We start from the raw sequence: 11,380 nt of genomic DNA, 5'->3' as shown, positions 1-11,380 counted from the left end.
CATCCGCTCTACCTTTCCCTGAGCTCTGGGGGCGTTAAGTAGTGTGCAGTTTCCAGGCAATGTTAAGGGACTTTGTTAGGGTTTGTATAATGTCCGCTCCAAATGCAGCTCCATTTTTACTGTGTGTGATTAAGCCCAATGTCCCGTAGAAGAGCTTTGGCCACCTCGTGACTTCATTTCATTCTGGTCTGGAATGCTTGGATGCATCCCACATTGGTGCAGATTGTTCCAAGAGGGTACCTAAACCCTTTATTTGGTTGTGTGTTGGTAAAGTCCACCCCTAAGTCCATCCTTTGTGAGCCAGGCAGGGGCTGTGGGGCAGAGCAAGCATTGTTTTTGGCACATGTTACACATTATTCACTGACAGCCTGGCATAATGCCAGCAGCGTAGTTCTTTTTGAAGAGGACCTGTAGAGCAGTTTTCCCTAAGAGGGTGAGTTAGTGATATTCCTTCACTAGGTGCTTTCACATTGATGACGGGACAAGACTCACCATCCGTCTTTGCTTAGTGTGCCCACTTCTGTCGAGGCCCAACTTCTTTCTTCACTCGTGTACAGGGGTGGGGAGGCTTCCTTCTGGGGCGCAAGAGTCAGAGTGTAGGTAGGAGCTTCACCTAGGTCACCTGAGGCAGCCACTCTGGCTGTTTTGTCGGCCAGGTGATTTCCTTGATTTATGGGGGCATCTCATTTCTGAGGTCCCTTACAGTGTAGGATAGCTACTTTGTCTGGTAGCCATATGGTCTCAAGAAGCTTTAGTGTTTCTTCCTCTTTTTTGATAGTTTTCTCTGAAGCGGTAAGGAGGCCTTTTTCTTTATAGATGGCCCCATGTACATGCACAGTAGCGAAGCCATACCAGGAATCGATGTAGATGTTAACTCATTTACCTTTGCGAAGGATGATGGCTCAGGTTAAGGTGTACTGAGTCCAGCCCATTGTGCCGACCATCCTTCCGACAAGGCCTTGGCTTCCTGCACTCCCGTGGTTGTGATTACCGCATACCCTGCTCTTTGGCTGCACTCCTCTAAATAGCTGCTCCCATAGCTGAACAGGGTGAACTCTGGGCTTGTTATACCCTGGTCTTGGAGGTCTGGGAAGTTGGCGTAGACTTCATCCACTACTCCAGAACAGTCATGGTCAGGTTCTCCCTCCTCTGTGGGAAGGAAGGTGGCCAGGTTTAGTGTTCTTATACTGTTTTGAGAGTGAGCCTTGGGTTCTCATAGAGAAGGCCTTGGGATTGTGTCAGCTGAGAAATGGAGAGGAAACGATATCTTTGGGTGCTTGTGAGCCACACGACCGTGTGTGGGACCTTAACATTAAATGTTTGGCCAAGTGTGAGCTTGTCTGCATCCTTCATGAGCAGGACTGTGTCTCTGATCTCTGAGGCACAGGGGCCATCCTGCAGCCACAGGATCAAGTTTTTTTATTTTTATTTTTATTTTTTTTGACCATTAGAACACTGGCCATTGCCAAGGCACCATGCTCTGAGTGAGCACTCCTTTTCATGTAGGAAGAAGTTAAAGGCCTTTCTATGTCAGGCAAACCAAGGGCTGGGACTTGACCCAGAGCCAACTTTATTTCTGTGAATGCGGCCCTCGCCTCCTCAGTCCATGCGAGGGACTCCCAGTTTGGTCCTCCCAACAGGTCATAGAGGGACCTCACAATGGCTGAGCATCTGAGGATTCCCAATGCGAAAGAACCCTCCAGCCCCTAAACATTCACACAAGCCTCGTTTTGTTTGGGGCTGTGGCAGTGTGGTGCCACACTTTCTTCCTTTCCGGTCCTCGTTCTCTTTTTCCTTTTGTGAGTAGGGAGCCTAAGTATTGGACCTGCGGCGGACAAATCTGTGCCCTTTTCCATGAGGGTGGTACCCCAAGTAGGATCAGAGCTGTAGGAGGGCCTGTGTACCTTTCATACAGTCTTTCAGGGTGTCACTGGAAAGGAGGAGGTCTTCTATATATTGGAGAAGGATATACCCTGTGGTTTCCTTCGGAAAGTCAGCGAGATCTGAACCTAGGGCTTCCCCCAGAAGAATGGGCGAGTTGTTGTAACCTTGGGAAAGTAGTGTCCAGGTCAGCTGCATCTGACACTCTGTAACGGGCTTAGTGCATTCAAAGGCAAACAATGATAGACTTTGTGGAGCCAGGCAGAGGAAGCAGAAAGCATCCTTTAGGTCGAAGCACGCAACCCTTCTGGCTGACCACGGAATTTGGCTGAGGAGAGTATACTGAGGGTTCGGAATGACTGGGTGTAAGGAAACCTTCACTTTGCTAATGGCCCTCAAATCCTGTACTGGTTGGTGTCCTCCTGGCTTCTTGCCTGGCAAGAGTGAGGTATTCCAAACTGATTGGCACTCAGTTAGAATACCTCTCTCTCTGAGCTTGGTCAGGTGCTCTTGTATGCCCATTCTAGCCTCTAGTGGAACGGGGTACTGCCTTGGTGTCTGAGGTTTAGCTTCAGGGATCAGGTCAACAATGATTGGGACCCAATTCCAAGCTATTTCAGGCGGGTTATCATCAGCCCATAGCGAGCTGATGTAAGCCTGAATTCTTAGGGGCTACCAGGTAAGGCCTGGGCACAGAACAGTCTCCATTCTTCTTCCCTTGGCAGGGGTATCGCCAAGACCAAGGTTTCCTTCTGCCTTGGGTTTCATTGGAGGCTAGTGTGTCCATTGGGTTCAAAAGGTATCTGTGCCCCAAGTTTGGAGAGTAGATCCCGGCCCAGGAGAGGAATCGGGCAGTCACGTAAGTAGAGGAACTCATGCCGGGCCTTGTGACCCCCAAGTGCACCTTGTTGAGCTTGACAGAAGGGCCATTGCATTGCCTGTGTCCCAGTAGCCCCAAGTATGGTTGCTGTCTTTTGGCCTAAGGGCGCTACCAGGGAAGTAACAAAGGAGTATTCAGCCCCAGTGTCAACCATGAAAGTTATTGTTCAGCCCACCACCTCATTTCAACCGTGGGTTCATGGGGGCCAAGAAACAAAGAGTCCGGTCCCCCTCCGTCCAATTCTACCCCGGCCAGATCAAGAGGGTTCTCACCTCGAGGTTCCTCCAGATATTGGCTGGGTTTTGAGGTCCCCATCCAATTCGGACATTCTTACAATTTCCCTTACCTTTGCAGTATGCACACTGGTCCCTTGCTAAGGGGGCTATAGGCTTCCCCCCTTTTTGTGGTTGGGGTTTTCCCATCTTTGCAGCATCTGTTCTTTAGTTCTGCTGTGAGAAAGGTGGCCTTCTGTTTTAGTCTTCACTTCTCTTTCAGCTGCAAATTTCTGTTCAGGAAAACTGTACTGATGACCTCTAACAGCTGAGTGATATTCATCTGGCAAGCCCTCCAACTTCTGGAGCTTTCGTCGGATATCTGGGTAGCCTGTGCCACAAAAGAGATATGTACCATCTGTTGACTCTGGTCCCTCGGGGTCAAACGGTGCGTATACACGGTACACTTCACATAATCTTTCATAGTAGTCTCCGGGAGACTCCCCAGGGTGCTGTGTGACTGATGATATTTTAGTCATGTTCATGGGATTGTTGACTCCAGCTCAGACTCCCTGAAGGAGGGCTTCCAGGTATCATCAGACGTGGCCCTGTCCTCCTTCTGTGGTGAAATCCCGTGTTGGGCGTTCTTCACGCATGCAGCTTGAGCCCAGACAGAAGGGTCATTGATTCCTGGAGATGTGTGATCTCCTAGGTACTGTCATGTTTCTGTCATTCTTATTTTTAATTAAACAAAGTATGGAGCAACTGTTGACAATCTTCCCAAGTCTGTCAGTACGTCTGGAAGAGGGACTCCATCAAGTCAACCATTGCTTGTGGCTTTTCGGAGTATGGTGGAGTGTTGTGTTTCCACTTGAGGAGGTCGGTTGTAGAGAAAGGTAGATAACCCATCATGGAATGGCTGGTCTGGACTGGTCCATCCTCTTTCTGTCTTTCAGGCTCTCTTGTCTCCCTTACATGCGTTTGGAGAGTTTTAGGTCTGGGTCTGGGCGCAGTCTGGCTGCTGGCCCATGTGGGGGTGGGTTATCTGGGTCTGAGAGGGGCGGGGAGATGGGCGGCACTGACTGCAGTGGCAAGTGCACTGACTCTGGCTGTGGCTGGAGAGACAGATGCAGGAGGAGCCTCAAGCTCAGAGGGAGGGAGGTGGGAGCTTGAAGAGTTATAAGGAGGTGGAAAGACAATATCTTCATCCACATCTTCTTTAAAAATTAGAGGAGCAGTGGATCACTTCTTTGACTCCCTGGTGAGCCTCCAGATAAAGTGGCTAAAACCTTTGCCTGGCTCTGTTTGCTAATGATGAATCACCTTCAAGGCAGGAATTCTGGGGCAATTTCAAGCCAGGAGTTGATGTACAGAAATGGATCAGGGTGGCCTGGGTTCCCAGTGACTATTAGCCAAACCTGCTGCACTATTTGAGCATCTAATGTCCCTTCTGGAGGCCATCCTGCATTGAATATGGGCCATTCTAGTTCACAAAATTTCCTTAACTTCCTGGGTGTCATTGTCACCCCATGGTAACCTGAAAACCCCTGTTCACATTTTTTCATCATGACCTCAAAAAATCGTAGGCTTACTCTGTTTTCATCCCATTATTAATTTCTTTCTCATATTTGGTGTCACAAAGACAGACAAAGTTAGGGTATACCGCCAGATGAGAGGACTATTCACATACTCCTCTGGTCGCATTCCTGAGGGAAAGTTTAGGTGAGGTTTGGCTATAGTGGACTCTGCTTTGTGACTTGTAATGGGAATCTGATCTGATACCGCCCTAGACCTTATACTTTCACAATGACACAGGGGAGCCCATTTAGACTCCAGAGACCTTGGGGACCTTAAGAGTGCCCGTCCATGAAGCACAAACTCTAACTCGACTGGCAACCCTGGCTTAGCTGCACATTCTCTCTCTGTCTCTCTCTGTCTCTCTGTCTCTCTCTCTCTCTCTCTCTCTGTCTCTCTCTCTCTCTCTCTCACACACACACACACACACACACACACACACACACACACACACGCACACACATGCACACCAGAGTCTATTACATTTCCTTCCACAAAATTTCCTACCTGGGACACCTATTAAGTCCTCTGGGGATTGATCATGTCCCCCTTCCGCTCTTTTGGGTATGCCTGACTTCTTCGGGGCCCCGGCCTTACCAGTTCCATGGAGCAGGACCTGCCCAAGACAGCGGAGAAGTAGGCTGCCGAAATTCAGGCAGAGCATGCACTTTCTCCCTTGCTAGCCTTTGCTTTGCCACCACCTCACTGTTCTCCCAAACTAGTGGCAACAATGGGCCAGTGCGGTTGGGTTTCCTAGTCAGCAATCTAGTATGTTACGGAACCAGGCTGGAACACTGGAGGAAAAACCAAGTGGCACTCAGAGTTTGGTCAGAGAGTGTGAGAGGCCTGAGAAAACTGAAACTTAAAAGCTTAAGTTACAGGAGACTGAAACCTAACCAAGCCTAACTAGCTTGTTCCGCTTCTGTACAATTGCTTGGCGCGTCCGTGTATTCCTGATCAATCATTGTTGCTTGGCACACCCGTATATTCCTGATCAATCATTGTGATACCCGTACCCCCGGTTGTGGTCTGATCTAAAGGCAGGAACCAATCGAATACTGCTAAGTGTCCAACTTTAAACACCAACCAATCGCAGCTCTGTAACTGTGGAAAATTCCTGATTTCCCCATGACTTGTTTGTACCTGTCTATGAAAGGGGTGTAAAAACCTCTCTCGGGGCCTCTCAGCGTCACTGGCAATTAGTGCGCAAAGGTTCAGGTTCGAACCTGCAATAAATGACCCTTACTGCTTCGCTTTGACTCTGGACTCTTGTGGTTCGTTTCTGGGGGTCTCTTGGACTCTGGGCATTTCAAGTTTGGCTCACCAAAGGTCTGGGCGTGGAGTCCAGTGGGGAGGGTAATTTATAGTCGTCAGCTTCCATTTCTGTGGGGGTTTTTGCACATGCACCAAGCAAAGGAAGGAGAATCCAGAGGAGAGGTCTCTAAGCTAGAGACCAGAGTCTGTTTGAGCCCCGTTGAACATCTTTGGAGTACTTTATTCACTTCTCCCACAAGAATAGAGCTCTAAATATCACATAGTATATGCTCATTAAATCTATATTAAGTGAATGAGTTCTATTGCTTCCGTATCGGACATATAACAAGAATTTTGACAATCTATATGGTAAGAGTCCCCAGACCATCACATTATAGGGATTTCAAGGTTTTGTAGTCTTCACACAATATTAAGGTTTTGTTACAACCACCATAAGCTAACCCTACAACCTCCCATCCTGGATCATATAATGCCCCTGTCTCCTCCTCATTCACAGTCTTTTGCAACTGAGTGCAGACAATTCCATAATGTGGTCTTGGTTCAGAAAGCCAAATTCCTCAGTTTTTCTCAGTCAGACAGAATTAAATCTTACTGTGAACATCTGCCAGTAATGTTGCAATAGAGATGAAGAAGATCAATTCAAGTTGACTCCCTGAGCTGATCCCTATAATCTCTTTAGGGCATGAGTACAGTTAAACAGAAATGCTGCACTCAGAATTATGTCTACTGCTTATCCAAGGAAAAAAAAGCAAGCATTAAAAAAGTAAGCCTTTTCCCTGCAGAGCAGCTTAATCAGGGAGAGTGAGTGGTGTAAAGTGGGTGAATTCTTCTCCAGGGCCTTAACTATTGCAGAGACTCAGTTCAACCTATGGGGGTGTATAACAGAAACATGAAACCTGAGAGCTGCCATTGTTGGGTAACAATGTTCTCTAACTGTGCCTTAGGCATTGACATGATAATCCAAGGGAGAAAAGCACTAATTATAAGTGGCATAGACGTGGACAATTTCTACATGCTTCAACACCTCTTGATAATAGTTAATCCTGTCTGCTCTTTGCACGTGAACATTCCGTTGTTGGTCATTTTCGCCATGACAGAAATGGTCCCCTGTGTTTCCGTGGGCTTGTAAACTTAGCCTTCCTGAATAGGGTTGGAGACATCAAAAGGGTATCTCTTGGTACCTGTTGTTTCATTTTGTTCGATAGTTATGGACCAACCCCTATAAAAGGATTCAGAATTTTCTTAGTATGTCTTAAGACTGAATTGGAAGCCCGTTTCCTTTATTCAATTCAACTTAACAAAGAGGGTATTACATGAGACATTGTGAAACATATAACTGAAGGAATATTACTTCCCAAAGATTGACCCTCAAAATCAGTACACCTTACTAATGATGCCTTGTTTTTTGGAAGGTCATGAAGGTGTGGATCAAGGTAAGAATGGATTAAAATTAAATAGAACCAATAAGAAAATATAAAAGTACATTTGCACTTAGTAAGGATAACCAATAATTCATGAAATGTTGTTTATTTCATTTATTTATATGTATGTGTATGTGTATGCTTATACTGGGTTTTGGTGAAATATGTGTTCCTTACATTAGGTTGGGGATAAAATATTTGAGAGACACTGTGCTAATGCACCTTATCAGGCTGCCTGGTGCCTCTGTAGCTTGGGTTCTTGATAGGGCTTAGGTTCATCCGCTTCATGTGCTTGCATGAAATTTGGAAGATATGATGGCTAGTTTTATGTGTCAACTTTACTGGGCCACAGAAGTCCAGATGCTTGGTCAAACATTTTTCTGGTGTTTTGTGATGGGAAATACTTGAGTCTGTACAGTGAGTAAAACAGATTATTTTCATAATGTAAATGCACCTTATCTAATCAATTGAAGGCCTGAATAGAATAAGGATGATTTTCCCATGGATACTAGGGAATTACTCTTGCCTGCCTGAATGTCTTTAAACTGAGACATTGGCCTCTTCCCCAGACTCAAACTGAAACAGCAGCTCTACCTGAGATTCAAGCCTGCCAGCCATTGGACAAGAACCACGCCATCAGATCTCGTGTGTTTCCAGCTAGCCAACTCATCCTGCAGATCTTGAGACTTGTCACCGTCCACATTTATGGGAGCCAATTTCTTATAATAAATAAATAAATAAATAAATAAATAAATAAATAAATAAATAAATAAATAAATAAACAAACAAATAAATAAGTAAGTAAACAAACAAACAAACAAACAAACAAACAAATAAATAAATATAAATACATAAATATAAATATATATTCATATTCATATGAATATATAAATATAAATATAAATATAAATATAAATATAAATATAAATATAAATATAAATATAAATATAAATATAAATATAAATATAAATATAAATATAAATATAAATATAAATATAAATATAAATATAAATATAAATATAAATATAAATATAAATATAAATATAAATATAAATATAAATATAAATATAAATATAAATATAAATATAAATATAAATATAAATATAAATATAAATATATAAATAAATAAAAATATACAAATATATTATAAGCTATAATATATATTATATATATATGAGAAACAGAAGTTTTCTCTGTTGAATCTTACTAATTCAGAAGGTGAAAACTATTATCTATTGGTTCTACAGCTGTTTTTTGTTGTTGTTGTTTACAAACACAATGTGGTAGACATTATTCTAATAGAAAAAAAATAGCACCCAACGTTCCATACCTTAATGCTGACAACCCATGAAAATGAAGAGATACCATTTCTATAGTCGTGTTGTATTATAAAGAGAGATTTTCTGGATCAACCTAGTATCATCATGAACCCATGCTTCATACACCCATGCAAAGCAGAGTGTTTTCTCTGGCTGGCCATCCCACAATCTGAAAATAAAGACCTCACTTGTATAACTGCAAGGAACTTAATTGTCCAAAACCCAAATAATCTCAGAAGTAGATTTCTCCAGATAAGAACCCAACCTACTGACACTTGACTCTTACCTAGTGATACCCTAGGCCCAGAACAACAGTGAGTCTGCCTGGACAGACCAGTGAGTCTGCTGGAGTTATTCTGGAAAGACAATTCTGCAGTGCTGTTTTTGGATTCTGGGAGTGCAGTGTACACCCCACTTAACTAACACTTCTCCTGATGTTTTGAACACACAATTCCTCATATTAAGTCACTGCTTGGATAGAAGGTAATTTCTGCCATATGCTACTGAAATTTGACGATTGTACTTCCACATATCTCCTACTAGTTAAATGCAATGATACCTGTAGCTTATTTCGAACTCAAGTAAAGCAAAACAAAAAACTCTAAAGAAGGGGCCACTCCTTACTTCTTGAAAATACCTCTTCTTTTGTTTTTGATAACATTTGACTCTCCTGGTTTCTCTTTTATATTCCCTCTACTAATTTTCATTCTATTTTCCTGCCTCATTTCCATTCATCAAGCATGCCTTGAGCACGTACTAGGTTGTAGGCACTGTATACAAAGAACAGAGGTCTTATCTAGAACTAATAATGGATCTTGTTATCCAGGGATTTGCCACTGTGCAAACAAATTAACTATACTGAGTTGATAACATCTGTAATAGAGGTGGATAAATGTACCCTGGAATTGCAAAGAAGAAAACACATGAGTCTCTGGGGCACCCAGGGAGTGCTTTGCAAAAATGAGAGTCACTTGAAGAGAGTCTTCTAGAGAAGGCATATTTCAAATCGACAGAGTAAGGAAGGGCATTCCAGGCATGAAAAAAAATAAATAAATAAAAATAAAAAAAAAAGAGGAAGACACAGAAGTTTGAAAATGTGACACATTAAAGGAGTAGCAAAGTTTCCTTTGGATGGATTTCTTGTGGGAATGGGAGGTTGGTAAAGAGTGAGGATTGGTGTAGAAGGTGACATATGAATTGGATCCTAGAAACAGTTTACAGGAGATAGTTATTGTGCCCGAATGACTTTGATGACTACCCATTGTACTCAAATAAACCTGAAGACACTTCTTGGCTTAGTTAGAAGGTTGCTCATCATCTGTTTAATTCTATAAGGTTAATCTCATCCTATGTTCCTCTTCTCTACCAACCATTCACTCATTTACTCATTTATTTATTCAATCAGTCAGAGAGGGTATGTGTGGGGTGCATATCACGAAGAATGTGAAAGTCATTATAAGGACTTTGACTTTTATTTTCAATGAGATGGAAAGTCAGTTGAGTAGTCTGACCAAGTTCATATTTTAGTTTTATTTATTTGTTTATTTATTCATTCATTCATTCATTCATTTACTTACTTATTTATTTATTTATTTATTTATTTATTTATTTATTTATTTATTTATTTAATGAGAGTGCCCACAGGGGGATAGAGAGACAGAGAGACAGAGAGACAGAGACAGAGAGAGAGAGAGTGAGAGTGAGAGAGGGAATCTCAAACAGGCTTCATGCCTAATTCATGCCTAGCACGGATCCTAATGCACGTTCTGACCCCATGAGCTCATGATTTCTGGATCATGACCTGAGCCAAAATCAAGAGTCAGATGGCTAACCACCTGAGCCGCCCAGATGACCCTAATTTATATGTTAAACAAATCACTCTGACTACTGTCTGGGGAGCAGGATGGAGTGGGAAGCAAGCATACAAGCAACAACAACAACACAATAAGGAGGTTACTATAGTAATCCTGAAATAACTGTAGGTTGAATAAGGATGCAAGAAGGGCACATAGTGAGAAAAGTATAATCATGTGTATATTATAAATGTGGATATAATAGGATTGCTTGTGGTTTGAATATAAGGTATGAGAAAAACAGATATAAAACATGATACCAAGTTTGTTTTTGTTTTTGGTTTTGTTTTTGTTTTTGTTTTGTTTGTTTGTTTTTTTGGGCTGGACCACAGGTTGGTGGTAGTTTTAAGTTGTCTGTTAGAGATCATGGGTTTTAGGGGAAACATCAGGACTTGCTTTTTTTAACATTGTGAGTTTGAGATGCTTATCAGACATCCAAGCTGCATTTTTGTGAATGCAGTTAGATATAGGCATCTGGAGTTTAAATTAAGAAGTTTCGTGTGGACTCTAGGCTGGATTACTTAGTATGAGATCGCATGAGATCAGCTAGGGAGTGAGAATGGATGAGAGAGAAGACATGCAAGGACTGAGCTCTGGGGTCTCTAACTCTTAAAGTACTGCAAGATGTGGAAAAACTAGCGAAGGAAACTAGACACAGTGCCCACTGAAGGAGTAGGCGAGACATGAGGAGGGTCTCGAGTCCAGGAAGCCTGGTAAGGAATGTGTTTCAAGGAAGGAGGTATCAAATTGGTCAAGTGCTGATGGCAAGTCAAGTAGGATGAGGTCAAATAAATGATCATCAGGGTCACATGGGGGGGTCAGTTGGTTAAGTGTCTGACTCTTGGTTTCACCTCAGGTCATGATCTCATGATTTGTGGGTCCAAGCCCCAGGTGGGACTCCATGCTGACAGTGTGGAGTCTGCTTAGGATTCTCTCTATGCCTCCATCTGTCTCATATCCTCCC

This window comes from Panthera onca (genome assembly GCF_046562875.1).
Source record: "Panthera onca isolate mPanOnc1 chromosome Y unlocalized genomic scaffold, mPanOnc1 haplotype 2 h2.ChrY_unloc_5, whole genome shotgun sequence".
Lineage (NCBI taxonomy): Eukaryota > Metazoa > Chordata > Mammalia > Carnivora > Felidae > Panthera > Panthera onca.
The sequence above is the reverse complement of the archived record's forward strand: the minus strand, read 5'-3'. Positions refer to the sequence as shown.